The sequence below is a fragment of the Sus scrofa genome, chromosome 9 (genome assembly GCF_000003025.6).
Source record: "Sus scrofa isolate TJ Tabasco breed Duroc chromosome 9, Sscrofa11.1, whole genome shotgun sequence".
Classification (NCBI taxonomy): Eukaryota; Metazoa; Chordata; class Mammalia; order Artiodactyla; family Suidae; genus Sus; species Sus scrofa.
In genome coordinates this window covers 57,980,939-58,007,555 of record NC_010451.4, presented here as the reverse complement: position 1 = coordinate 58,007,555, position 26,617 = coordinate 57,980,939, and the positions used below count along the sequence as shown (strand labels likewise).

Here is a 26,617-nt window from a genome sequence, read left to right as displayed (position 1 = left end):
GCGTTGAGGCATTGCACATTAATCCTAAACATTTCCCCTTAAACCCAAATGAAATAACTAGCTGTTGCATAATTTAATATGAAGCCCAGGCTGGGGGCCGCATTCACTTTCCCAGTAACCAGTGAATAAGTACCATCCACGAAACTATTAAGTTAATTTAAAATCCTGACAATTTAGCACCACTCTGGCGAGATAAAAACCATTTATTAAAAGGCACAGTTCATTAACCCAAATGCTACTGGCATATTTGCTCAGAGAAAGGGGCGGAGCCAGAGGATAGGGCTCTGAGGCCAGGAAGTCCCGACAGGTCATACCCCAGCTGGAGTTTCTAACCATAGGACACCTATACAACAGAGCAGGTGCCTGTGGGGCCTTCTGGGGACAGACCCTCCCCCATATCTGAAGTACCTAGATGAGAGTTTCACAGGCATATATCCTGAGTTTTTCAGATGCTAAAAACTACCACCAAAAGGAAGACATTAGCTACTTGATGATCAGGCGCATGCAGCCCCCAGGCCTGAGGATTGATAAGGTTTAACCCCTGGGACACCACTCTGTGAACTCCCCATCAATTAATCAGAGACTTTGGCACAAGCTGATCGCAGACTCTGGGAGCCCCTCCCTCAGCTAGCCTTTCAAAATGTTTTGCTGAGGAGTTCCCCCTGTGGCACAACAGGATCTGCCACAGACCTGATCCCTGGCCAGGGAACTCCACACACCATGCATGCTTTTAGGGGCAGCCAAAAAATACATATATATTTTTAATTAAAAAACATAAAATGCTTGGCAGAAACCCTTCAGGGGATTTTGGGTACAAGCAGGTTTTTTTTTTTTTTTTTTTTTTTTTTGGAGGGGGGCACAAGCCACCCGTTCTCCTTGCATGGCTCTGCAATAAGCCTTTCTCTGCTCTACACTCCAGCGTTTAGGTCTGTTTGGCTTCTCTGTGCTTCGGGCACACGAACTTCCCTTTAGTAACAATTTCTCTCAGTCCATCAGGGACCATTTCAGAGTATTTGAGCTAAGGCAGAAAATGGGACAAATGCGGAGGCCAGAGTGGAGAAGGTGTCCAGAGCCTCATCCCGGAGGCTTGGACCGCCCATCCTTCTCCCACAGCTTCTCCCTAGCCGCTCGCTGGGCCCGCTTCTGTCCTTGGTCACCGGCTTCTCTGGGTATGCAGACTGGGTGCTGCTAGAAAACAGCAGGTGCACCATGCTGCTTCCAGAGCTCGAACGAAGCTCCGGGGAGAAGTGACAGGCAAAGACGCGGAGTGTGGGGCTCCCTTTGGTGACACTTTCCTGGCTATATAACAGATCTATTTAGGATGAAAACACACTGAATCCCACAACACACACAGGTGTCACTAAGGACCTCTCCGGAGGACCTTATTTTGCTTTTTGTTTAAACCTAGTCTTGTAACTCTTTTCTGGAAACCCTCAGGCCACTAATAGAAAGAAAAAGAGGAGGGGACCTCTCAGGGGGCGACCAGAGCCTGGAACTGGCGGCAGACCCAGAACGGGGCCTTCAGTATTTACAACATAAAACGGTGTCCTTGCTCATTAACTGTACAAAGTAAGCATCTTAACTTGCCAAAGTGCTATAATCAACTTGAAAACTGGCTCAAGATAACAACTCAAGTTTGCGTGGGGGAAGACGTTTTTTTCACTGTGGTCTGTGGAGCTGTTCAGCACAGGGTTCAATGCACATCTGTGGGTTTGCCTGGACCACATCCATGCGCTCTGGGAATGAGGCAAGAGCTGTCATCGGATTCTCGAAGAATAATATGGGACGGTTTCCCATTTGGCAAAATATTTGCTTGCATAAATTCTTTCATTTAACCCTCGAAACATCCCAGAGAGATGAAGATATCTGCCTGGCCACCCACAAATAAGTAAACAGAGATCAATGAGGTTTCACAAATTTCTCAATTTCTGGAAGGATGTTCTAGTTTATGTTTTAGGGAGGTGGTATTGCTCTTACATTGAGAGCTATCACTTCTTAGAAGAAAAGATGACTATCCGTCCCTTCATCAATGCCAACATTATTGAGCATGCATCTCTTAGGTAGCAAACACTACTTTAAACCTTTAAGATACAATAATGAAGGAGGCAATCCCCCTCTGTCTTGAACTAATATCTTAGTTGGAGGAAATTAACAGCACCCAAGTAAACAAATTAAGAAGATAGGCTCAGAACGTGGCGGGGGCTCTGTGAGACAGATAGCGAAGGATGGAGCACATTTAAAGGCTGGATGATGAGAAAGCCCTCTAGGAGATGGAATCACAGAAAACAGCCCTGGCCAGGAAGGCCTGGAGGGGAAAAGTTCCAAGCAGAAAGCCGAGCAAATGGAAAGTCCCTGAAGGAAGCCAAGTTTGAGAAACTGAGATCCTGGAGCAAAGTCACAGAGGAAGATGCTGACATGTGAGGACCTCCAAGAGGCAGGCTATGGTTCAGGACCTCAGGGTCTTGGAGGCTGTGAGGACGAGTGTGGATTTTACTCTTAGGGTAAAGGGGGAGGCATAAAGTCCGATTTATGCTGAAAAGATGATATAGGCTGATGCTCAGAGAATAGACTTGGGTCATGAGGCAAAGGATGGCCGGCAAGTGTGGAAGCAGCAGACATGAAGCAGTAGTTCATGCCAAGGTCCAGGCAAGAGGCCATGATCCCTCAGAGGAAGGCATCAGGCGAAGGGAATGAAAATGGATGGGAGATTTATTTTGCAGGCAGAACAAACACGAAAAGCAGAAGGACTTGATGTTAGGTGGGAAGATGCTTTGGCTGCACGTCCCCTTCAAGGAGATTAAATCCCAGAGCCTCTGGCCATGGTTCATGGTAATGTCCCTTCCCCTACCTTGACCAGCCTGGGCTGCTCACTCCCTGCTTGCAAAAGAATGTCACCCACTTCTCACCCCGCAACCTGTTTCCCAGGCAAGAAAGGTCTCCTGCCCAAGGCCAATCAGAAGAAAAAACTGGGTCCCCACTCAGGCTGCATGGTGGGGAATAAAGACTCTTGCAGAGTGAGTCAGGCCCTCTTTCCAACCTGTGCACACGTGCGTCTCTCTCTCTCTGAAAATGCACTTGCACTTTAATACATTTGGAAACCATCTGCTGTTCCAATGCTTTGTTACAGTGAGACTGGGCCGGAGGACACTGTGACTGAATCAAAGAAACGGAGGCACAAGGATACATCTTAGGTGTTGTGTTTAAGGCACATATATGTGTTTAAGCACATATTTAGTGAGGCAGAGCATCTGAGGAGGGAGCAGCCTCTCTGTGAGGTGCAAGATGGTGGAAGAATGAGTTCTGTTTTGGACACCTCGGGTGACAGATAAATCACTTCTAAGACACACGATTAACTTAAATACTAAACACTTTCAACTGCTATACCAGCCTCTAGATTTGAAGCCTTTCTCTATTGCGAAGGATGTGGCAACTCCCTCTGCCCTATGTTTAAGTTTTCAATGTATCTCGGCAACGAAATCATCAGCTGTGAGCATCCTTTCTCTCTTAGATTCTAAAAAGCCCTTGATTGTTGGGGCTACTCTTCCATGGACAAGTGTGGCTGGCCTGTGATCAAATGTACCCCCTGCTCTTCCATCTCCATGCATTTCTGTATACAGGATTCTTATCTCAAGGCAGAATCATTATGTGATTGAAAATCTCATTTTTTGAAGACATTGTAAATGGCAGTTAAAAGTAAGACGTCAGAGTTCCCGTTGTGGCGCAGCAGAAATGAATCCAACTAGGATCCATGAGGATGCGGGTTTGATCCCCGGCCTCGCTCAGTGGGTTAAGGATCCGGCATTGCTGTGAGCTATGGTGTAGGTTGCAGATGTGGCTCGGATCCCACGTTGCTGTGGCTGTGCAGTAGGAAAGCAGCTATAGCTCTGATTTGTCTCATAGCCTGGGAAATTTCCTATGCTGCACGTGCAGCCCTAAAAAGCAAAAAAAAAAAAAGGTAAGACATCATACCAACAATGCATGTCACTAAAGGAAGTGAAGAAAATGTGACCAAGTTTGTGCAGGCAGTGGCAGCTGACCTCTCCCCTCAGCAGAGATGATACGATGTCATTGATGGGGGGTAGCACCTCCATTTCAGAGCTTAAAAAAAGGTGAGAAACTATAGGTGACTGAATGAATGAAATGATACAGTAAGTTTGAGACACCTTCAAGAATCCAGAGTTCATGGGCAAGGTCTGTACAGAGATACATGTGGGGCCCTGACCAGTGCACAGAGGAGCTGGACACCATGGTACAGGGTGACCTGTCCTAGAAAAGTGAAGGGAGAGAAGATGCTCAAGGACCAAGCCCTTGGCAACCCAGCCTGTAGGGATGAGGAAGAGAAGAAATCAGCAAAGGAGATGGAAAAGGAGTGCTTAGCGAGGAGGAAAGAAAACCAGGAGAGTCGTGATGCCAGGAAGCCGAGAGGAAAATCTTCTAAAAGGAAGAAATGGTCAATGATGTCAAGCGCCTCTGAGATTAAAGGTTGGGACTTGACCACTGTACCTGGCGATATAAATGGTGCTGATGACCCTGATGAGAATAGTCAGAGTGGAGTGGTGTGGACCAATGCCAGGTGGGAGGGTTGAAGCCCGAGTAAGGCGAACAAGGGAGACGATACACAAAGATCATTCTTCAGAGAAGCTTTACTGGGAAGGGGAGCAGCAAAAGTTGTCTGTACCTGAAGGAGGGCGTGAGGTCAAGAGACGTCGTTGGTGTGATGGTTGTTGTTTGAGAGAGGGGAGATACCAGAACAGGTGTGTGTGCAGATGGAAATGGCCCATTGGAGAGGAAAGAAGTCATGGTGTTGAAGAGAAAGATAACTGCAGGGTTGAAATCCTGGACTGAGGAGGGGAGAGGTCCCAAAGCGTAAATGGAGAAGTTGAACTCTTAGATTTTACAGTGAAATGTGTGGTTTTTTTGTTGGTTTGTTTGTTTGTTTTTGCCTTTGCTAGGGCCATTTCTGCGGCATATGGAGGTTCCCAGGCCAGAGGTCTAATCAGAGCTGTAGCTGCCAGCCTACGCCAGAGGCACAGCAACGCGGGATCCGAGCCGCGTCTGCGACCTACACCACAGCTCAGGGCAACGCCGGATCGTTAACCCACTGAGCAAGGCCAGGGACTGAACCCGCAACCTCATGGTTCCTAGTCGGATTCGTTAACCACTGCGCCACGACGGGAACTCCATAGTGAAACGTAAAGGAACGTATTTTTCTATTTCAGCAGGGATGAAGGATGGGTCTACAGACGAGAAGCAGGTAGATTGGAAGTCTTTGTATCTGGAAGATGAGTTAATTCCTGATTTGAGTAGAGGGGAGAAAGTACAAGTGAGATGTTTCAGAGGAAAGGAAAGCAAACCTCCTAGGAATGCACAGTAGGATTCCTGGGCAGTAGCAGGTACCCGCTGAGATTTTTCTTTTTTTTTTTTTAGTTGATCTACAATGTTGTGCCAATTTTTGCTGTACAGCAAAGTGAGCCAGTCATTTCTGTGTGTGTATATATATATATATATATATATATATATATATATATTCCTCTTCTTAAGTATCTTCCATCATGGTCTATCCCAAGAGATTGAATATCATTCCCTATGTTGTACAGCAGAAACTCATTGCTTATCCTTTCTCTTTTTTTTTTTTTTGGTCTTTTTGCCATTTCTTGGGCCACTCCCACAGCATATGGAGGTTCCCAGGCTAGGGGTCGAATCAGAGCTGTAGCCACCGGCCTACGCCAGAGCCATAGCAACACAAGATCCGAGCCGCGTCTATGACCTTCACCAAAGTTCACGGCAATGCCGGATCGTCAACCCACTGCGCAAGCCCAGGGTCGAACCCACAACATCATGGTTCCTAGTCGGATTCGTTAACCACTGCGCCACGATGGGAACTCCCTGCTTATCCTTTCTAAATGTAATAGTTTGCATCCACTAACCCCAAACTCCCAGTCCCTCCCACACCCTCCCCCTCCCCCTTGTATGCCTTGTATCTTTAGGTGATGGCCTAAAAGACAGACTTCCATGGGCTCTGCAGGGGTAGAGAATGGCCCCAAATGGTATTCCTTGAAAAATGATCCAACCCTTTCACAATTCCTCAGAATCAAGGCTCTTAGAGCAAGAGCATGGAGTCACGATTCCGACCATCTTTAAGAATTCAGTTTTGAAATTATGATTTTCTATTATCCTTTCACCAGATCTGGCCAAATTCACACAGTTTTGCTAGGGTAAACAACAGTGAGTTAATGAAATAAGGATGAAGTGAGGTTTGGGACCTTAAGGAAACAAACCTAGACACTCAGAGGCTGCCCCAAAGTAACTGCTAGCAGATCCATGAGCAGCCATGATCATGCTGATCTATGTATCAGGCACATATAGTCTCCAAAGTCATCCTTCAAATGAGAGTTTAACATCATTTGCTAAAATAAGTCATTATTCTAAGCAGCAGGACACAACTGAAAAAGTACAATTGAAATAGGTTAAATCTCTGACGAGGCCAAGGGAAAGCCAAGGAATGCATTTATGTGGTTTACAGGGTTTTATTGAAGTCACTTAAGTAAGGTTTTTGCAAGTGAAAATGTAGTTTATTATTACCTTTCCCTTGTCGCCAAGTCGCCTCACAACCCAATCTGTCCAGCAAGTAAAAACGTGTTCTTGGGAAAAAGCCTGGAAGTTGATGACGTAAAGCAAAAATCAAATGACCTCCTCAAGGTCATAAATATTATCAGGACCTGGTGTGATTATCCTGGTGTGATTCCCACTGTGGGGTCCCTCTCTTTCCAGTCCAAGGGGCAGCGAGGGTAGCACAGAGAGGGCATGGTGCCTGGGTTAGCGCTGCAGAGTCCACACCGGGAGAGCCCCACTGAGATTTAAAGACATCAAATAACACTGGTTTTTTGGTTGGTTGGTTCAATAAGATCTGAATTTCCAGGATCAGAATAAGTGGGTAGGTGGTTTTCGACCAGCCTTGGGTTTGGCCACAGAAGTCCAACAGGGAAAGAGAATAGGGGAATTGAGGCTGTTCACCAAAGGAGTGATTTTAGGCCCAAAATCTATAGTAAGTAAGGAGCAAAGTGGAAATAGGAGAGGGGCAAAAAATTGTGGGGTCCGTGGGTTTTGTAACATGCTGTAACCTTTGAGACAAGGGGGTAACCTCTGATGAGCAATGGAGGGTCTCATCATTTCACTCAGCAGAGACAGGGGCAACCTCTGAAAAGAAGGAGTGAGTCTCTCTGATGGGAGAGAAGCAAACTGTGTCTCTTCTTGGAGAAGGAACACAGCCCGGGAGGCCCAACGTTCTCCGAATTTGGAAGAAGTGTAAATGGGTTGGCTGGCCTTTCTTCCCATGCGGTCTAAGCTTTTCCTGCTGCAGGTAAATCAGGTGTCACTTTCTTTGGTCCCCAAAGCCTAATGAAGAGCAGCTGCTTGTCGTCCACACGGAGTAGCCTTTCATTGTGTGCTTGTATTAAGTCATCCCTTAAATTTCGTTCTCCTGCTACACAATCCCATTTCCTCGTGACAGTCCTCGTAGGCCCTATGATCTGACCCTTTGATCATTTCCATCGAGCTCTCCAGGATACTAGCAGATGCCATAAAAGTTTGATGAGGGTTCTCATAAAGGTTCCAGAGAACTGTTATGGCCAGAAAATATCCCATTGTGTCTATATTTTTACTCCGGATTATAGGCTTTATTTTAATAATTACTTTTTAGGCACTAGAATTCTTTTATTTTTTTTTTTTACGGCCCCACTCTCAGCATATGGAGGTTCCCAAGCTAGGGGTTAAATCAGAGCAATAGCTGCTGGCCTACACCACAGCCACAGCAACACCAGATCTGAGCCGGGTCTGCAACCTACACCCTAGCTCACAGCAACGCCAGATCCTTAACCCACTGGATGAGGCCAGGGATGGAACCTGCAACCTTATGGTTCCTAGTCAGATTCATTTCTGCTATGCTACGATGGGAACTCTGGCACTAGAATTCTCTTGACAGCTTGTATTCGGTTCTGGGTTGCTTCTGAGCATCTTTCCATCCTGTGTGGGCAGGTGCTTGAATCTCTATTGAGTCTACAGTGTACTGGTTTGTGTTTCTTTTCTCCAACTCCCATTAATGGGACTCATCTTCTATGGGTATTTATGTAACACCTTTTTTTCCTTAGTTTCCCATTTCTTGATCTCCTCTGCCCAATTCCACCCAGCCACAGGGCAAGCTGGATCCTCCAACAGTTTTGGTGCTGTTTTCACTGTGACCTAGTTACCTCTCAGCGGGAAGAGAAAATAAGGCCCCCAGTAACCACTCTCTCTGAATATATTACTAGATGCAGAATTCCAGAGGTGCTCTGCCTATGGAAATGAGTGGTGTGACAGAGGTCACAATTTGCTAAATGCGTGTCCACTATTTTATTGCGGCAGTTATGGTATGACCCAGTTTTCAGGGGGCTGCATCCCAAATGTTATTTTTGAAATACCCTCTAGGCAGAGGGCCCAGTGAGGCCAAATGCTGCCCACATACAAATCAGCAAAGACCCTTGCCCTGTTCCCAAAGACGGCACCACATCCAGAAACCATCTTAGAAAGGGTCTCAGCTTGCAGGGCACCCCATCCCACAGCACATAGCAGCAAGGTGACTTCTGCCAAGACTCTGATGGCCAAGCCAGGCACAGCTAGGCATCTCTCTCCTCCACCTGCAACTAAGAGGCCACAGGGAAGCCACCTCTCATGGTTTAGTCCCTCCTTTGCTGAAACACTCGGTTTAAATTTGAAGAAATAAATCCAATGGCTAGACTCCCATGATGATGAGATAATTATGGGATGAGGAAGGAGATGTTTATGGATAAACTATGTCCAAAGGGAATTCTTTTCAGTTAACCATTTCTCATTGTCCCAATCAGAACCTCTGTCCCAATGCCCAGTGTCCTCAGAGAGGAGATGGACCCTGGTGAGCATTAAGGACGAGCAGTGGAAGGTGGAGAAAGAAGTAGCTGCTACAGACACATGCAAGTATAAGAAATTAAAATATAGAGTCTCTGTTTACTGAATACCTGCTACCTATCAAATGCAGTCAGTCATATATTCATTTATCTTTATAACAACACTAAGACTAAAGCACGATAGCTAACTTTTTTTTTCTAATTTTTAACATTTTTTTATTTTAATGATTTTTATTTTTTCCATTATACTTGCTTTAAAGAGTTCTGCCCATTTTCTACTGTATAGCAAAGTGACCCAGTCTCTCTCACACACACACACACACACACACACACACACACACACACACACACACACACATTCTTTTTCTCACATTATCCTCCCTCGTGTTCCATCACAAGTGACTAGATAGAGTTCCCTGTGCTATACAGCAGGATCTCATTGCTTAGCCACCCCAAAGGCAAGAGTTTGAATCTATTAACCCCAAATTCCCAGTCCATCCCACTCCCTCCTCCTCCCCCTCCCCCTCGGCAACCACACATCTCTTCTCCTAGTCCATGCGTTTCTTTTCTGTGGAAAGGTTCATTTGTGCCACAATGGCTAATTTAATGAGCTCAAATAACTGACAGCCAGCAGAGGACACACCGGAATTTGAACCTTGTCTACTTGTTTTCAAAACCCATGTTTTAACCAAAGGAAACTACTGAAAGAGACATCCCAATAGCCTCCCCTGAGCAAAAGAGTGTAGGAAACACACTTTCTCAAATGCTACAGATCTTAAAAGAGCGAGGCCCTTCAAGGGAACAGGTAAAGCCAGGTGACCTGGGAGTTTATTCTTTGTTTGACCTGGGGATGTTTTATAAAGCCCATAGGAGTTTGTTTTTGTTTCGTTTCATTTTGTTTTGCTTTGTTTCTTTTCCTTTTTCCTTTTAGGGCCACACTCGTGGCACATAGAGGTTCCCAGGCCAGGTGTCAAATTGGAGCTGCAGGTGCCAGCCTACACCACAGCCACAGCAATGCAGGATCTGAGCTATGTCTGTGACCTAAACCATAGCTCAGGGCAACGCCGGATCCTTAACCCACTGAGTGATGCCAGGGATCGAACGCGCATCCACATGGATCCTAGTTGGATTTTTTCCACCACTGAGCTGTGAAGGGAGGAGTTTGGTTTTTAATTAAAAGCTTTTCTGGGAGTTCCCATTGTGGCGCAGTGGTTAACGAATCCGACTAGAAACTATGAGGTTTCGGGTTCGATCCCTGGCCTCGCTCAGTGGGTTAATGATCTGGCGTTGCCGTGAGCTATGGTATAGGTTGCAGATGCAGCTTGAATCCCGCATTGCTGTGGCCCTGGTGTAGGCCGGGGGCTACAGCTCCAATTAGACCCCTAGCCTGGGAATCTCCATATGCCGAGGGAGCGGCCCTAGAAAAAGGCAGAAAGACAAAAAAAAAAAAAAAAAAAAAAAAAAAAGCTTTTCTGATCTGATTGTTAGCTTTTGGGATTTACAGGGTTTTTTTTTTTTTTTCTCTCTCTCTCTCTCCATCTTTTTTCCCCATGACACTTCCACTATCTCTTTCTCTCTGTCTCCAAGTTTCTATTTTTCTCTATGTGTATCTTACTTTTTTTTTTTTTTCCTATCTCCTTGTGGAAGAGGGGCTCTTTATTAGGGAGGTTCACTATCAAACTCCAGAAAATGAGAAGGTTAAGCCTAGAGAGAGGAGGCAGAAAAACTGGTTTTACTCCAAGCTCAAGAGAGAGAGATTAAATAATAAGGAACCCATGTTCTAGATTTTCTAAAATGGGACTTCCACTGTCCAATAAGCATACCTGTACTTGTTGGAAATTTGGGGCCAAATTCTGGTTCAGCACATGGAATTTCTCTGTGAAAAGATAACTCTTCCCTTCCTGGCATCCTCCCAGGTCACCAGATTCAAAACAAAAAAACAAAAATGGGGAGCAAAATATGTCCCACGACCACCGTGCATAGACACTTTCACATACATTCCGGAATTTAACCATCAACATGGCCTGCAGTTGTCAAAACCCAAGCCCAGAGAGAAAAAAACAAGCTGCTCAAGGCCACACAACAGGTGGTAGAATCAGGATTCAACCTAAAGGCTGTCTGGTTCTAAATCCCGTGCTTTTTCGAAGCTGCAGGAATTTAGAAGAGATGCTGTCCAGGGCTAAAGACTGGAGGGCCCTCGTCTGCTGCCTTCTATCTTGGGAAGGGGTACAGTCTTCAGCAAAAGGAGATGAGAACCCAATAGAAGTCCTCAGGAGAGCGCAGAGGAGCAGAATCTGAGTTGCAATCATTTAGGAGAACTGGTACACGCGAGGGGACACACAGAGAGAGTGGACGGAAGGGACAGATGATGTCCTAATCATCTATTCATGACACCTCCTCATCCTACAACACTGTAAGACTCCTCATAACCCCCTCAGGAGGGGCACACTTTTGAGGGTTCTAGCCCCCCCACCCCACCCCAACGCCGATGGCCCTCTTTTCCTGGCCAAGCAATCAATCTATTTTTTTCCGTTTCACCCCAAACTCTTGTCTCATGATTCAATTCAGGGCTGGTGGACAGAGGCCAAATTTCAGCAACATAAGCACTCCTTCATTCTACGCTGGAGGAAGTGTGGACTCGGGGATTCTTGAGAGCCAGCTGGTGAACGGGAGGATTATCCCCAAAGGTCCCCCTCTTTCCCTCACCCCATAACTGGCTTGTGAATGCGTGGTAAGGATGAGAACAAGAGCTGAACATGTAAGGACCACGACCTGCCTCAGCACACTCCTCAAATGCTGGGGGCACTGGGTGAGGGAGCCTGGGGGCCCTGAGGGTAAGAATGCAGGATCCAGGGCCATGCTTCCGAGGCTTAAATCCACAACCCATCTCTGGTTTCTATGAGACCCGAACTACTGCCCTCTTCAGTTTTCTCTCATCTGTAAAAATCACGATGAATGTGGCACCCTCTCCGTAGAAACGTTGTAAAAATTAATGAAAATAATGCGTTCATGGCCATTAGGATTGTACCGAGCACCACATAAAAGGACTGTTCTTATTGGAGACAGTTCATTCAGGTTGTGAAGCCTTGAAATCCTCACATAAAACAACCGCAGGTCTGTTCTGACTCTCAATATTCAGAATAGCCCCTCCCTCTCTCATCTACCTTTTCAGCTACGTCCGAATTAAGAGGGCAGGAAAGGTCCAGAGGGAAGAAGTAACTGTGGTTCCCACAGGTTCTAGCTTGGAATGAATATCCTGGCAGAAAGCTCAGGATGGATGCTTTCTTTGTAAAAGATAACAGACTGAGCTTGGGGTGGGATATGAAGGGGGGACAAGAGTTTTAAAAGGGGTTCAGGATCCACATGCACATCAAGCCTCGACAGCAGATGGAATAGATACTTCCCAACAGTATGCTCGTACTATTTCTCAATATATAAGGATACTGCTGCATTTGATTTCATACACCCTGTTCACAAGTGCTACGGAAATCATGGCAGTTCTTAACATGATTTTTCTCAATCATTGGATACTAAAACTAAAATTGCTTTTATGTGGACACCCAAGATACTTTTCAAGCCCTTTTATTTAGAAAGTCGAAGATCGCCATGCAATGGAAAAGATGAAAACCAAGAGACAAGAGACCTGACTTCCGACCCGAGGGCTGCTCTTCTATTTTTTTGTTTGTTTTTTTGTTTTTTAGGGTCGCACCCACAGCATATGGAAGTTCCCAGGCTAGGGGTTGAATCAGAGCTACAGCCACCAGCCTACACTACAACCACAGCAATGCAGGATCCGAGCTGCATCTGGGACTCACACCACAGCTCATGGCAACGCCAGATCCCCAACCCACTGAGCCAGGCCAGGCATCAAACCTGCAACCCCATGGACCCTAGTCAGGTTCGTTAACCACTGGGCCACGAAGGGAACTCCCAAGTGCTACTCTTCTGAATGACCATGGGACCTGGAGTCATTTCATCTCTCTCTGCCTTAGTTTCTCCTGATTGAAATAAAAGAACAGTGGCAACGGGATTGCCAATGATCGGGTCTAAGGAAGCAATCCTGGAATAAGGCGGTGTTCATGGAGATGTTCGCTGAAACCTTATTTATTGCAGCCCCAAATTAGAACAACATGAATGTCCAAACATTGGGTAATGGTACTGTACATCTACTTGATGTAATGTAATAAAGCCAATTAAAATTATGTTCACTAATACTACATAACGACAGAGAAAATTGCTTCTGATCTATTCTTAAAAGAAAAAATGAGATATAAATGATATGATTACAACCATATAATAAAAACTATGGCAGAGAGTAAGGGAAAAAATTGGAAGAAAATACATTAAATGTAATTGGGCGTGAGTGACTTTAAATCTTTTTAAAGCTACTTTTGTATGGCGTCCAAATTATATTTAATAAGGATGTATTACTTAAACTAAACTAAATGCATCAATAATCATCAGCTGAGAGTTGGGGTAAATGTTTTTCTAAGGCCTTCTGTTCTAAAATCCAGCCACAGTCATGAAGATTTAAGGAGACAATAGATTTGCAAAAGCCTTTTCAAATGTGTACAGTATTGCACTCTCACAAGGCCATATTATTATTAACTCGTACCAAGTAAGAACTGACACAAATCCATTAATAAAGCAAAGAATTGAAAGGAGAAGCAGGCAGAGGACACAATACTCCACTTGCTGTTAGAGCTCCTTTTGGCCCGGATATTCTTGATACAACCTTTGGAGGAAAGAATTTTTCACAGCGTTTTGCCAGGCAGCCCTCTCTGCCCTTTGTGCTGACATGATTGTCAAGCAGGTTTTATTGCATTTGCAAGTGATGGGCAGAACAGATGGCCAAAGCCCAGCTTGGGGACTGGTGTCTGCCTGGAGTGTCGGAGATGCGTACAGGGGAGGGGAGGGATGGCATGGCTGTCCCTGGAGGAAGGGGTGCTGGGACCACACAGGTGGGGAGACTGAACAGGGTGGGCATCCCTGTAGAAGACCCCAGGGAACCTTGCTTAGACATTGTTAAATGAAGCCCACGTGGAGGAAGTGCAGTGAGGAGTCGACCCAGGAAAAACATTTTTAGCCCGAATCCTGGGTCACTAGTCATTCATGCCAGTTCAGGAGCAGCTGCTGAATTATGTCTGTATTTCATCCAAGGTGTAGCCAAGTCACCCTCATTCATCAAGCTGGGGAAGGGTGGGAACAAGATGAAATGGTACCAAAAAACAGAAGAAGGCTGGACTTAAATTCCGGAGACCTGGATTTGCCCTGTGACCCTGCAGTGTAAAAACTACATGAACCTTGAACTCTCATGCTACCTCTTTCTTTCTTTCTCTTTCTTTCTTTCTTTCTTTCTTTCTTTCTTTCTTTCTTCTTTTTTGGCTGTTCCCAGGGCACACGGAAGTTCCCTGGGCCAGGGATCAAATCTGAGCCACAGCAGTGACCTGAGCCAAGACAGAGACAATGCCAGGTCCTTAACCCACTGCACCACAAGGGAACTCCCTCACATTTCCTCTTTGAGCCTCAGTTTACTTATGCAGAAAATGAGGGGAACTTATTTTGAAGAAGGATTAAAAAGGGTTAGGTGCCTGGAACCCTCACGCCTGAGGGGTCATCCCAGCTCAACCAGCAGATTTGAGGCAGCCTTGAAAACAAGGTCAAGTCTATTGTGCAAAGTGTTTGGAACCAAGGTATGTGGTGTCAAAAGACATCAGAGTCAAAACTGAATTAAATATATATTTTCTGTCCCCCCCCATCTACTTGTGTTTGCCCTTTTAGAATTCTAAACTCTAGGCCATGTTGCTTGACAAGACAATGCAAAAGTAAGAGTTCTGATGGGCAAAGGGGCCAGTTTGTCCCTGTTAGGTCTGAGTCACTGCCGTGGCCCTTTAGACAGACTCATGGGCAGGAACAAAAATCACAGGATTTTCTAGATCAAGGGGCCTCACAAACACAAGATCCAAAAATAAAAGACCCGAAGCTCAGAGAGGCAAGGCAAGTTGCTCAGAATTACACAGCGAATAAGTAACAGCGTGGGTACTCAAACTAAGGGGTCGCCCCATTCCCAATTTTACATTCTTTCTGCTTTGTGGACTTTGATGATTCAAAATATGCTTTTCTGGCTTGAAAAAGATGATATAAAGCAAGAGCTATGGAAGTTTGAGGTATGAATGATCCAGGGCAGGAGGGCAGGCTAGGTGTGTGGAGAAGCAGGGAGGGGCGAGACCAGCCACTTTGCATCCAGAGCAGCCATTTTAAAAGTTTTATACAATCTCAACTCCATTTAATCTTTACAGATTTAACCTCATGTATTAGGCAGGGGAGATAAGGGCCCCGTTTTATAGCTGAAGAAGGAGGGGAAGTGTTTTGCCCAAAAGCTCAGAGCCCATTAGTGGCAAAAGTGAGACGAGTGGCAAGCTTTCCTGACCCCAAGAACATTCTTCATGGGCTGTGACCCCTTTTAGCTGCGCGTGGGCAGCGTGTTTGTGGGTGTTGGAAAAACCACAAGGGCCGTTCTCAGTCTCACTTACCTCTGGAGCCCTTTCTGCCCCATCACCTTAAGGAGCTACAGAACCCAGTGGGGACACCAGGCCAGCGACTCCTCACAGGTTGTCGCCATGGGCCCAGGAGTCCAAAGATATCAGAGTATGTTTGCCCAGAACGTTATGTCACTAGACACTTTTTCTAAAGATAAATATAGGCAGCCAAAGAACACACTGGGTTGACATCTGGTGGTGGGGACAGGGGGTGGAGGACAGAAGAACAGAGAAAGCCAGCCAGGCTTTATCAACTCCACCATGCCTTTCCCCTGGTGGGAGCACCAAGGCACCAGCCACTTGCCTCTTTACAGTTTTAACTAAAAGGAGCATTACAGAGGTGAATTAACATTTAAAAAGAATGTAAAAACTCGGAGCTGTTCTAATGATGATTAATGGAGAGCTATAAGGGGGCCATGACCTGCCAGTGTCATTAAATGGATTGGCAGGTTTCTGAGCATTAATTATAAATAGCCACAGGAGTTCTCCTGCTTAACAGAACGATGATAAATCCAAGTCTCTCGGAGAGAGAAGAAAGGAAAGCCAAGAGGGGAGAAAAGTTTGCCTGTACACGTCTGCCCGCCTGTGTGTTGTGGGGAGAAGAGAGGGAGCGAGCAGAGAGAATGAGATAAATGATAAATTAGACCCTGCCAGTCAATCACATTTTCTAAATGTTTTATGTCCCAAAAGCTATAAAAGCAATATTCCTCTCTGCCCTTATTGGAACCATTTCTGTACAGCAATCACATCAGTTTCCTTGGGGATTTCAACTGAAATGTGCTTTGCCTTTTCTTTTTATATTTACTCTCCAGCCTGCGACCAGGGGAGGGTCAGAGTCCGCATACAAATAGGCAGGAGAGAGACCCGGTGACCAGGAGGGCGGGCACGGGGAGTGAGGGGCTGGCAGGGGCCTTGGCTCTGCTGCGCCCACAGCCAAGGCAAGGAGAGCGGAGACCAGGGGCCCTGCTTCCTGCCCTGGGACAGTCTCCACCAGGGAGCAGGCCCGGCCTGGTACAAGCCAGGGCGAGGGCTCAGCGAGAGCTTTGCTGACCCCATAGACTGCACGTGCCATGGTGGGGAGGGGGGTCTGCTTTATTCACTGCCTGGCCAGAACTTAAGAGCATCACCTGCTACGTCAGAGGCCCCAGTGAGTAGAGGTGTGAATGAAGGCGTGATGAACGAGTTTATCCACGTCTAGAACGCCAGGCAGGCTGACACCTGACCCTGCAGAGCCTCTAGGGGATGGGCATTCAGGTCCTGGGCCCACCCACTGGCTCTGCCTTCCCTGGAATGTAAGGATGCCAGCCTCCTCCCAGCCTGCTCTCGGGAAACACACTCAGATTCCCTGCATTGGGAGCCGGAAGGGAACTCAGGGGAAGAGACTGGTCCAAGGTCACTCAGCCAGCTGGTCTAAGAGACAGCGCTGGATCCCCTCTAGCATCCTCTCTCTCAAACAGCATCCTGCCCCTCTCTCTGCCCCTGGCTTCCAAATCTGCTGACAAAGCCCTCTCAGCCAGTGAGCCAGCCCTGCACCTGCCAAGGCTAGGGCCTTACTTCCCAGGTGACCACGGCGGAAGAGGCAGGGAGACAGAGAGAGGTCAGAAGGCATGAGAGAAAGACCCCCAAGCCAGGATCTGGAGTCTAACGGCTACTCCTGGGTGATGCTATACTTGTGTGTCGTTACTTCTCAAAGCTTTTCCCCAGCAAGTCATTATTTCAGCTGATTGGAAAACGGTGTTGAAAGGCCTGCTTCTCCGGTACCATTTTCCTCATATCCTATTAGTTGCAATACAATTACAGAGAATACATCAATTCCTGGCCTGCCCGCCGCTGCTGCCAGAGCCGCCTATTAAAAAGCGGCCTTATTAATGGAATTGTACATCTAGGATTAATCGGCTTGCGTGGGCCATTTACATTTCTCATTCCACAAGCACTTTTGTTTGCTTAATAGGCTGAAGGAGGTAGGAAATGACACAACAAAAGCCTCTCCCAATTGCCACGCGTATCACTGGTGGATGTAACACCCCCTCCTCCTTTCATCCTGAAGAGCTGCAGCGGGATAAGATCTGGCACATGCCACTGGGGAGAAGCAAGCGGCAGCCGATGCACCATTGGTGGGGAGAGGGGGAGGGGGAAGCTGGGCTGAAGGAAGGTGTGTGGCTTTGGGGACAGAGCCCAGGCTCCTGTTCAGCGTTCACTCCAAGAGACACACTCGGGAGGGAAGCAGGAGCTGAGTGGGAAGATGGGGGGGGAAGATTCATGGGATGGACGCCCCCTACCTTCACCATGAGTGGCTCCCGCAAGCCATCCTTTATCCAGGCTGAGCTGCTGTCCTGGTCGGGTCCCGGCCGTCCACACAGTCCATCATTTCCCACTTGGCTCAGCTGCATCCGCTCCAAGTCACTCTGCCACCAGGCCCGGCAAAGCCATTTCACACGAGGGGGAATATGTGGGCCAGTGGAGGGGACCACACATGTCCACTGGGCTTGCTTTCTTCTGTCGCTCTGGGTGCCTCAAGACTGAGAGCTCGGGGCTGCTCTTCAGAACTTAGGGGAGGAGGAGGGCTAAGAACATCACGGCAGAGTTCAAGTTCACCAGATTCCAAGGTCAGCTAAGAGGCCCCGTCTCTGCAGCAGCAGCCTGCCTAGGAGTTCCAGCAAGATGCCAGGCGCTCAAGTGAGCCCAGCATGGCTGCGGGGCCATGGTGTTGAGATGGGGCAAGAGAGATGGGGATGCCCCAGCTCCCCTCTCCAGGGAACTCTGCAGAGTGTGGACAATCATGTGCTTACCCAGGCAAATGCAGTCACTTAGCCCAGGACATCCTGCCTGCAGGGAGTTCCCTGGGACCTTAGGCAGAGGTTGAGACACCCCAGGGACAAGTCCCTCAAAAATAACAGACCTCACACTTTTTAATCAAACCTTGTCTCCAGAGAACCCAGCCTTTGCAGAGAGGAATGGAGGGGAGACAGGACATACAGGCAGGTTCTACCTTGGTGGGACGTTAGCCTTAAACCACCAGGAGGGACTCCAGTCTGGTGATGGATGGAGAATGGACTTCCTCTCCCTGAGCACGAGCCACACTTCCCAGGCAGGGCCAGGCGCCCACCTGACCACCCCCTCCTCCTGCCCTCTGTTCCACCTGCTCCAGGAGGCAATGCTTATGGAGGTTCATCCTTTCAACAATGCTGCTTTATTGAATTTGCTTCTCTTTTGGTCTCTGGCTGGCTGGCTTCCCCCACGACCCAGGGAGGTCCTTGCAGGTCGGAAATGATGGACAGCTGAGGCTTATGAAGCCCCAACTCCCTTTGCAGCCAGGGGCTCTAGTCAATGAAGGGCTCCGGTCTCTGGGATGGTGTTAACGCGACAGCAGGGTCCGTGGATGTCGAAGCGCTGTAATATAGTATGACTTTTCGCCTTAATGGAATTTTTCTAGACCACTAGGAAAAAAAGACTCCATTAACCACACTACAAAGGCCTCTACTTATTAGTATTTTAGAACAGTGGCAAAACATTTCGTGAATCTAATTATTGCTGACAAATATGAAAATTGAAATCAAAGTTAAATTTTCAGCTACAGTGCCTCACCCGCCAGCCTTCGGCGATGCCAACGATTGCATCAACACATTTATTCCTCCAATAGTTTCAGCAGAAGATGGGTGATCCTTCCTCTCCCTGATGCCGCTGGCTTTCCACCCCCAGCCTCCATGCCCTCCCCGGCTTGGACCCTATATATTTTGAAGCATTAAATGTGACATATTCATCTTGGTGGCTGGCACTAGCTAACTAACTTCATGGTTACCTGTCATGGATGCAGGAATGGGCTGAGTCCTGGGAGCTGCTCCCCTCCACCCCCTCTCCTCCCGCCCCCAATCCTAGCCTCTCCTTTTTTGCAGATAAAAGTCATTTGACTGATTTCAAATTCCTCGTGATATCAGGACAGAAAAAAAAAGGACTTGTCAACACCTTTCTTTCTTTCCCCTATTAAGCATACTGTAAAAATCAATCCCTTTTGTCACTTCACTCTGCTTGCGAGAATGTTTAATGGATGTCAAGGGAGCTAATGATCGCTGGTAGAAAATTCATTTTAGATTTGCTATTTATAAAGTGCTCAGTGCTCAGGTGGGAAATTAACATGAGGCAAGGAGCCGGGCGGGTGGGGGAGGGTGGAAGAGAGCGCGGGCCCTGCAGGGCTGGCAGTCGCTTTGTGTGGGTGGCACCGAGGTGTTCTGAGGACAGAGGATGCCAGTGTCAGAGGGGCCTGGAGAGGATGGTGTAAAGAGCACAGGTCGGGAAACATCCAGACCCGGGCCAGTTGACCTTTCCAAGCCAAAATTTTCTGAGCAATAAAATCCTATCTGCAACACCTAGCTCACAAGTTGTAGAAAGGATTAAATAAAATATCACACATGAAACATTTACCGGCGCCTGGCACTGAATGCTAGTACATGTTTAATCAATGTTCAGTTGCCTTCCCCACGGTCCCATAGCCCTATGAGGGGATCAGGTCGGGGTCAGCACAGAATTGCTCCAGGATCTGGAGGCGCCACGGGTACATATGGACGCAAGAACCCTGAGCCTATTACCTAGTGCTTCTCAAACTTTAGCAATAGCAGGCACCAGAATCCCCTGGAGGGCCTCTGGATACACACACTACTGGGCCTCACTGCAGAGTTTCTGAGAGCCTGCGGGTCTGGGGTAGGCCCGGGAAACTGCATTTCTCCCCAGGCGGAGCTGACCGTGCTCGCAGAAGCTCAGTGACGGCCGTACAGAGGGAACTGTCCCCGGAAACAGAGCGAAGAACCACCGTCTTACCAGCACCTCCCAAGGTAGCAAGTTCATCCCACCTGCCCTACCCTCCAGGATTCCGAATTTTAAAGCAAATCAGTCTAGGAGTCCGAATTTTAAAGCAAATCAGTCAATGCTAGTTCGTCAGCACCCAGATTTTACCTTGCAGGCCAAGCAGAGGAGGCAGGTGCCCAGTGAATTTTCTGGTTTGCATCAACCGGAGCCAAGCCTTGGGGTTCGCCTCTGAGTGGCTGGTGCCTCAAGGGCTCCGGTAGTCAAGCCCCGCCCCCCAAAGTTATCTTCGCGCCACGCGGACTCCGGGTCTGAAGAGCTGGCCCTCCCCTCACCTTTCTTCCAGTTTCTCCTCTTCCTGGCCTTCCCTTGGATACTTCTCTGTTATATTTGGATTAACTGCAAATCTCCTTTGATTACTCACTGTGTTGAAACAGACAGCCTGTTGCCACGTGTTTGATTACTGAATCCCGGGGGAGTTCCTATTTGCAAGGCAGCCAGTTACTGCGCACTCGGCCTTACACACACTCATTGAGCTGCTAATTCATTGTCTGAGAAGTTGCTTTTCACTTTCTGATTTTTTCAATAATAGGCTTCTCACGAAGCCCTTAAGCTTCGGAAATAAGCCGAAAACTGCTTTTCCAGTCATTTACATAAACACCAGTGGATTGGAAAGGGGGAAAAGGGGGAATAGTTTTGCATGTTATTCCTGGGGCTCTGGACGGCTCCATGGGTAGTGTGTCAAGGCTGCAAATCTGGAAAAGGGCAATGGGAATCGTGTGGCTCGCAGAAAACCTGACACCCAGGCGAATGATAAATCCTGAAATTTCTCCTGACGCCCGGGCTGCCGCTTTGTGGAGCTGGGCGGATATTCTGGGCACCAGCAAATTGTTCTGTCAGCAAGCCGCTCCCTCAGCTGCATCTCGTTAGGAAGCCTGTCAATCATCCCCCAGTCATGCAGCACAGCCCCACCCTCTAGGGTGGCATCCTGCCACCTGGGACAAGTAAGGAGGTGCCTGTAGAAAAGCTGCCTGGAGGCAGGGCCCTGAGGGAAGGAACTCAGTCTCCCTGAAGCTGGGACCTCATTTCTGTTGTAGGGCCGGACTCGGCCTGGCGCATAATAGGTGCTCAGTTATTTCCGCTGAAGGGAGGAACTTTCTGGCATGTGGGCCACTTTCAAATCCCATCTTGTCTCTTTCGCTGTCTCCCTCTTTCCCAAATACAGATTTTAAAAATAGTCCGAGCCAGAAAGAACAGCCATTCCTTTTCTTTTCTGACAAACCTGGTATCTCCTTGTTAAAAAGTAAATAAGTTATTGGAGTTCCCGTTGTGGCGCAGCGGAGACGAATCCAACTAATATCCATGAGGATGCAGGTTCGATTCCTGGCCTTTCCCAGTGGGTTAAGGATCCGGTGTTGCCGTGAGCTGTGGTGTAGGTCGCAGACAAGGCTCACATCCTGCATTGCTGTGGCTGTGGTGTAGGCCTCCAGCTGTAGCTCCGATTTGACCCCTAGCCTGGGAACTTCCATACGCCATGGGTGTGTCCCTAAAGCAAAAAACAGATAAGTTATTAAAACTTACTTCTACCTTTTAGACCCCTAACTCTGATCAAGCTCTCTTCCTCAGGTACTTAAGCTGTACGGACCTCAGATAGGGTGCCAGATAAAAACAGAACAAAAACAAGATGCCCCGTTAAATTTGAATTTCGGATAAACAGCAATTTTTTTTTTACTATAAGTATGTTCTATGCATAATTGAAAGTTTATGTGTTACTTATCTGGCCTTTAAATGTATCGAGCGTCCTGGATTTTTATTTACGAAGTCTGGCAACTGGAGCAAAAGGGAATTTGCATTTACTTACATAGTTTGCATATTTCCATAGCTTTCAGGCCACCAACTTGCTTTGTCTGGTGGTTTTTTCCTAATGTGGGAATATTGCAAAGAAACCAAGACGCCTCCCATGAGGCCACGGAGCCCAGAGGGGCGGTCCTTCCAGTCAGAGTTGCTACACCTGTGCTACACAACTGCTGTAGGTCAGCAGTTCTTGAAATTTTGTGTGAATTGCCCAATGGAAGGGCTTCTGGAAATGCAGAGAGCTGACCTTCAGAAAGCCCCAGACTTTACTTTTTTTTTTTAATATCATGATTTTTATTTTTTCCCTTATAGCTAGTTTACAGTGTTCTGTCAATTTTCTACTGTACGGCATGGTGACCCAGTTACACATACGTGTATACATTCTTTTTTCTCCCATTATCATGCTCCATCATAAGTGACTAGACATAGTTCCCAGTGCTATACAGCAGGATCTCATTGCTAATTCATTCCAAAGGCAATAGTCTGCATCTATTAACCCCAAGCACCCCATCCATCCCACTCCCTCCCCCTCCCCCTTGGGCCCCAGACTTTCTGATTCAGGGACCAAGTCTGCACAGCCTGGACTCTTAACAAGGAAACTGCTGGGAGGAGTCCTTAAGGATAGAATCAGGGGTTAGAGCAGGTCTCCAAACACCATTGTTCTCCTTTTCCGGGCTTTTCAATTCCTTTCCTGCCATCTGCAGTCCATCTCAAGGTGGAAACAAATGTCTGAGGGTTGTCTTGTGCTGACCCCGCCTGAGGGACATCCCTGCTGAGGGCAGCTGTGCAAGGGCCCCAGGGTGTGAAGGGGCGTCAGTGTCAGGTCAATGTCTGTGATCAGTGTCCACGTCAGTGTCAGGTCAATGTCTATGGTCAAGGTCCCGGTCAGTGGGCTAGAGGGCGGTTTGAGCAGGACACTGGGGGACAGGGTAAGGGGCTAGGGCAAGACAGGGGAGTTAGGGAACTTTACCTAGAGAGCCCTGTGGAGCTAGGACAGATGTTTAGTAAGGACTAAAGTGGCAAAATTTTTTTTGGTAGCAAGATCGGGAATTCTGGGCAAGACAGAGGATGGGCAGAGCTGAGACGAAAACTGGTAGCAGGATCCTATTCATAGGCTGTGTTAGCCCTGTGAGCAACGATGTCAGCCTGAGCCAAGCTGGGGAGACACAGGCAGGGTTTAGAGAGTAGACTAAATGGAAGCCAGTTGCTGGGTGACTGGCAGGGGGGCGGGGGGCGCAGACTGAGGATGACCTCCTGGGAAAGGTCAGCCACTAACAGTAACACCCCCTTGCACAAACACCTCCCAAAATCTTTGGCTTTACTTTTCCAATATGAATCACGTGACAGATTTCACAAGCATAATTCAAGTAAATGTGAAAACTACATTCCATGGAAATTTAAATATCCCATCTACAGATGAGGAAAATAAAGACTTCAGAAAACAAACAAACAAACAAAACTCCATTTCTGTTGTTAGAGTTAATGATGGAACTCAGAGGAGAAAAGTACAGTCTGACTGAGGTGGAGTTCCAGAAATATAAATTGTAAACATAACCTGCTATTTTGTTTTGTTTTGTTTTGTGGCTGTGCCTGTGGTATGTGAAAGTTCCCAGGCCAGGGATCGAACCTGTGCCACAGCAGAGACCCAAGCCACTGCAGTGACGATGCTGGATCCTTAATCCACTGCACCACAAGCAAATTCCTGAAATCCTCTATCTTCATAATTCCTTGCAGAATTAATGGAGAACTGATCCGGAGATGGACTTTGACCTCGTTTCGCAGAAGTTATTATAAAATACTGGCTATATTCCTCTTTCCTCTGGACTTAAGATACACTCTGTTCTACCCCCATCTTATTTTCCATCTCTGTTCCCGGTTCTGGCCCCACCATTGAGGAGATGTAGAGACCTTCTCCCAAAAGAGGTGGGGCCAGAACCAAGAAAATAGATGGAAAATCAAATGGGGGTATAACATATTGCATCTTAAATCCAGAGAAAAGAGGACTATAGCCAATATTTTAGAGTAACTATAAAAGGAGTATAACCTTTGAAAATTATGAATCACTCTACTGTGCACCTATAATGTATATAATATTGTACATCAATTATTCATCAATAAAAATAGTAATAATAATTTAAAAATCCAGAGTAAAGAGAATGCAGTGAGGAAAGGGGTGATTATTTCTACAAGGAATCCCTCTGATTTGCCAGCCAGCTCTCCCATCACTATGAAAACCACCATTTCAATCTTCTTCCATTTTCTGGAAGAACCAGCCTACAGAGTTACAGGCACACCCAGGAACCTATACACACATGCGTGCAGACACATACCTTCCCCGAATTGTACTCAGAGAAAATAAGAGCCATCAAATGCAAACTTCTTCAACTTCCTGTCACTAAGCTTGAAAACTTTACCTGCACCTGTGCAGTGCCAAAGACAGCTATTTATCTTTCTTCCATTTTTCTTTATTGTTGTAAAATACATACAACATAAAATTTACCATTTTAACCATTTTTGAGTCCAATTCAGAGGCCGTAAGTTCATTCACAAGGCTGTGCCACCATCACCACAATCCCTCTCTCCAAATTTTTCATCATCCCAAGCAGAAACTCTGTAGCCATAAACAATAGCTCCTCATTCCCTGATCCTGGTAACTTCTAATTTCTGTCTCTGTGAATTCGTCTATGGTAAGTACCCCACAGAAGCTGCATCATACAATATTTGTATTATACAATGATTGTCCTTTTGCAAAGGTAGGAGGGAAGTTTAACCCTCCTCCCTTTCAGACAATAGGTGAATTGCCTTTTGTGCCTGATATGTCGCTTAGCATAATGTTTCCAAGGTCCAGCCATGTTGTGGCAGGTGGCAGGATTGTAGTCACTCATTTCCTTAAGGCTGGATGATATTCGATTGTATGTACAGACCCCCTTTGTTCCTTCCTCCATTGATGGGCACCTGGCTCACTTCTACTTTTGCTTGTTGTGAATAAGGCTGCTATAAACATTGGTGGACAAATAACTGAGTCTCTGCCTTCAAATTTGAGGTTATATACCTAGAAATAGAATCACTGGATCATATGGTAATTATATTTTGAATTTTCTGAGGAACCACCAAACTATGTTCACAGTGGCTGCACCACCAACAGTACATGGGTCCTGATCCAGTTTCTCTGGATCCTCGCCATTTTAAAAAAAATGAATGGTTTTATACCAATGGGTATAAAGTGGTACGGAATTGTGGTGTTTTGTTTCCCTTTTAGAGTCATACTCGTGGCATATGGAAGTTCCCAAGTTAGGGATCCATTTGCAGCTACAGCTGCCAGCCTCTAACACAGCCACAGCAACACAGTATCTGAGCCACATCTGCAACCTGTGCCGCAGCTGTGGCAAAGCTGGATCCTTAATCCACTGAGCAAGGCCAGGGATCGAACCTGAAACCTCATGGTTCCTAGTCGAAGTCGTTAACCGCTACGCCACGACGGGAACTCTGTGGTCAAGTGAAGTTTAACCATCCTCCCTTTTATAGCTGAATTGCCTCTTAATATTCACCCTCCCCTTCTTCTGTGGTCCTTGCCCCTGAATCTGTCAATCTGTCTGGGCATGTGGTCATCCAAAGTGGGTGGCACTTTCCCACATTCCCTTGCATCTCAATGTGGCCATGGGACAAAAGTCTGCCAAGGGCATGTGAGGAAGTGTGCCATGTACGGGCTTTCGGGAAGGGAGGTTCTTTAGAAGGCAGCCCACATGTGCATTCTGCCTCCCACTCCTTTTCTTCCCCTTTTATGGCCACATTTGCAGCATATGTGTTCTCAGGCCAGGGGGAACCAGAGCTGCAGCTGAAGTCCTACACCACAGTCACAACAACACCAGATCCAAGCCACATCTGTGACCTATAGTGCATGCTGCAGCAACACTGGATCCTAAACCTACTGAGCAGGCCAGGGATCAAACCTGCATCCTCATGGACACTATGTCGGGTTCTTAACCTGCTGAGCCACAGCGAGTACTCTAGTTCTCCCCTTCTTTATCTCCTCTTCCATCCCACAGCCTGGCCCATGGATGCTGCTATCTTAGACTGTGTACAGTGGATCTAAACTACAGAAAGAGCGGGGGCCCTGAGAGCAGGGCCCCCTGCACCAGCCAGTAACAAAGCAGAGTGTTTTCGTGAGCAGAGAGAGAAACTTCCATCTTATTTAAACCTCTTTCGCTGTTCTTGTTGTCATTTGCAGCTGAATCCAATGATAATGGAGATTTTCAAATACGTGGCTCCTTCCTTATTTCAAATAGTAGTGATATTAGCCTTTCTTCTTCTCTTCAAGACCCATTCTTCTGCCTGTACTCAAGATTTGCCACCCACCCCACTCTCACATTCCCTGAGGGGACTCACCTGGTTGGTCACCTCTTGCACCTTTTCGCTTCATGCCTTCTTTCACCAGCCCCTCCTACCAGCATCCAGAGACATCTTCCCCAACTTACACTGGCAACAACGTCCTCTCCAACGGCAGCCCCC

General features: G+C 47.0%; 1 protein-coding gene and 1 long non-coding RNA gene across 4 annotated transcripts in view; both read right to left on the bottom strand.

Moving 5' to 3' along the window:
* NTM (neurotrimin) overlaps positions 1 to 26,617 on the bottom strand; it is a 1,001,784-nt gene that overhangs the window by 959,979 nt on the left and 15,188 nt on the right. The gene's annotated exons all lie outside the window — the stretch shown is intronic.
* On the bottom strand, positions 10,534 to 21,593 carry LOC110262224. Its single transcript, XR_002347019.1, has 2 exons — positions 20,405 to 21,593; positions 10,534 to 18,894 (listed from the first exon to the last, which is right to left on the bottom strand). It is a non-coding gene; the product is annotated as an uncharacterized LOC110262224 (long non-coding RNA).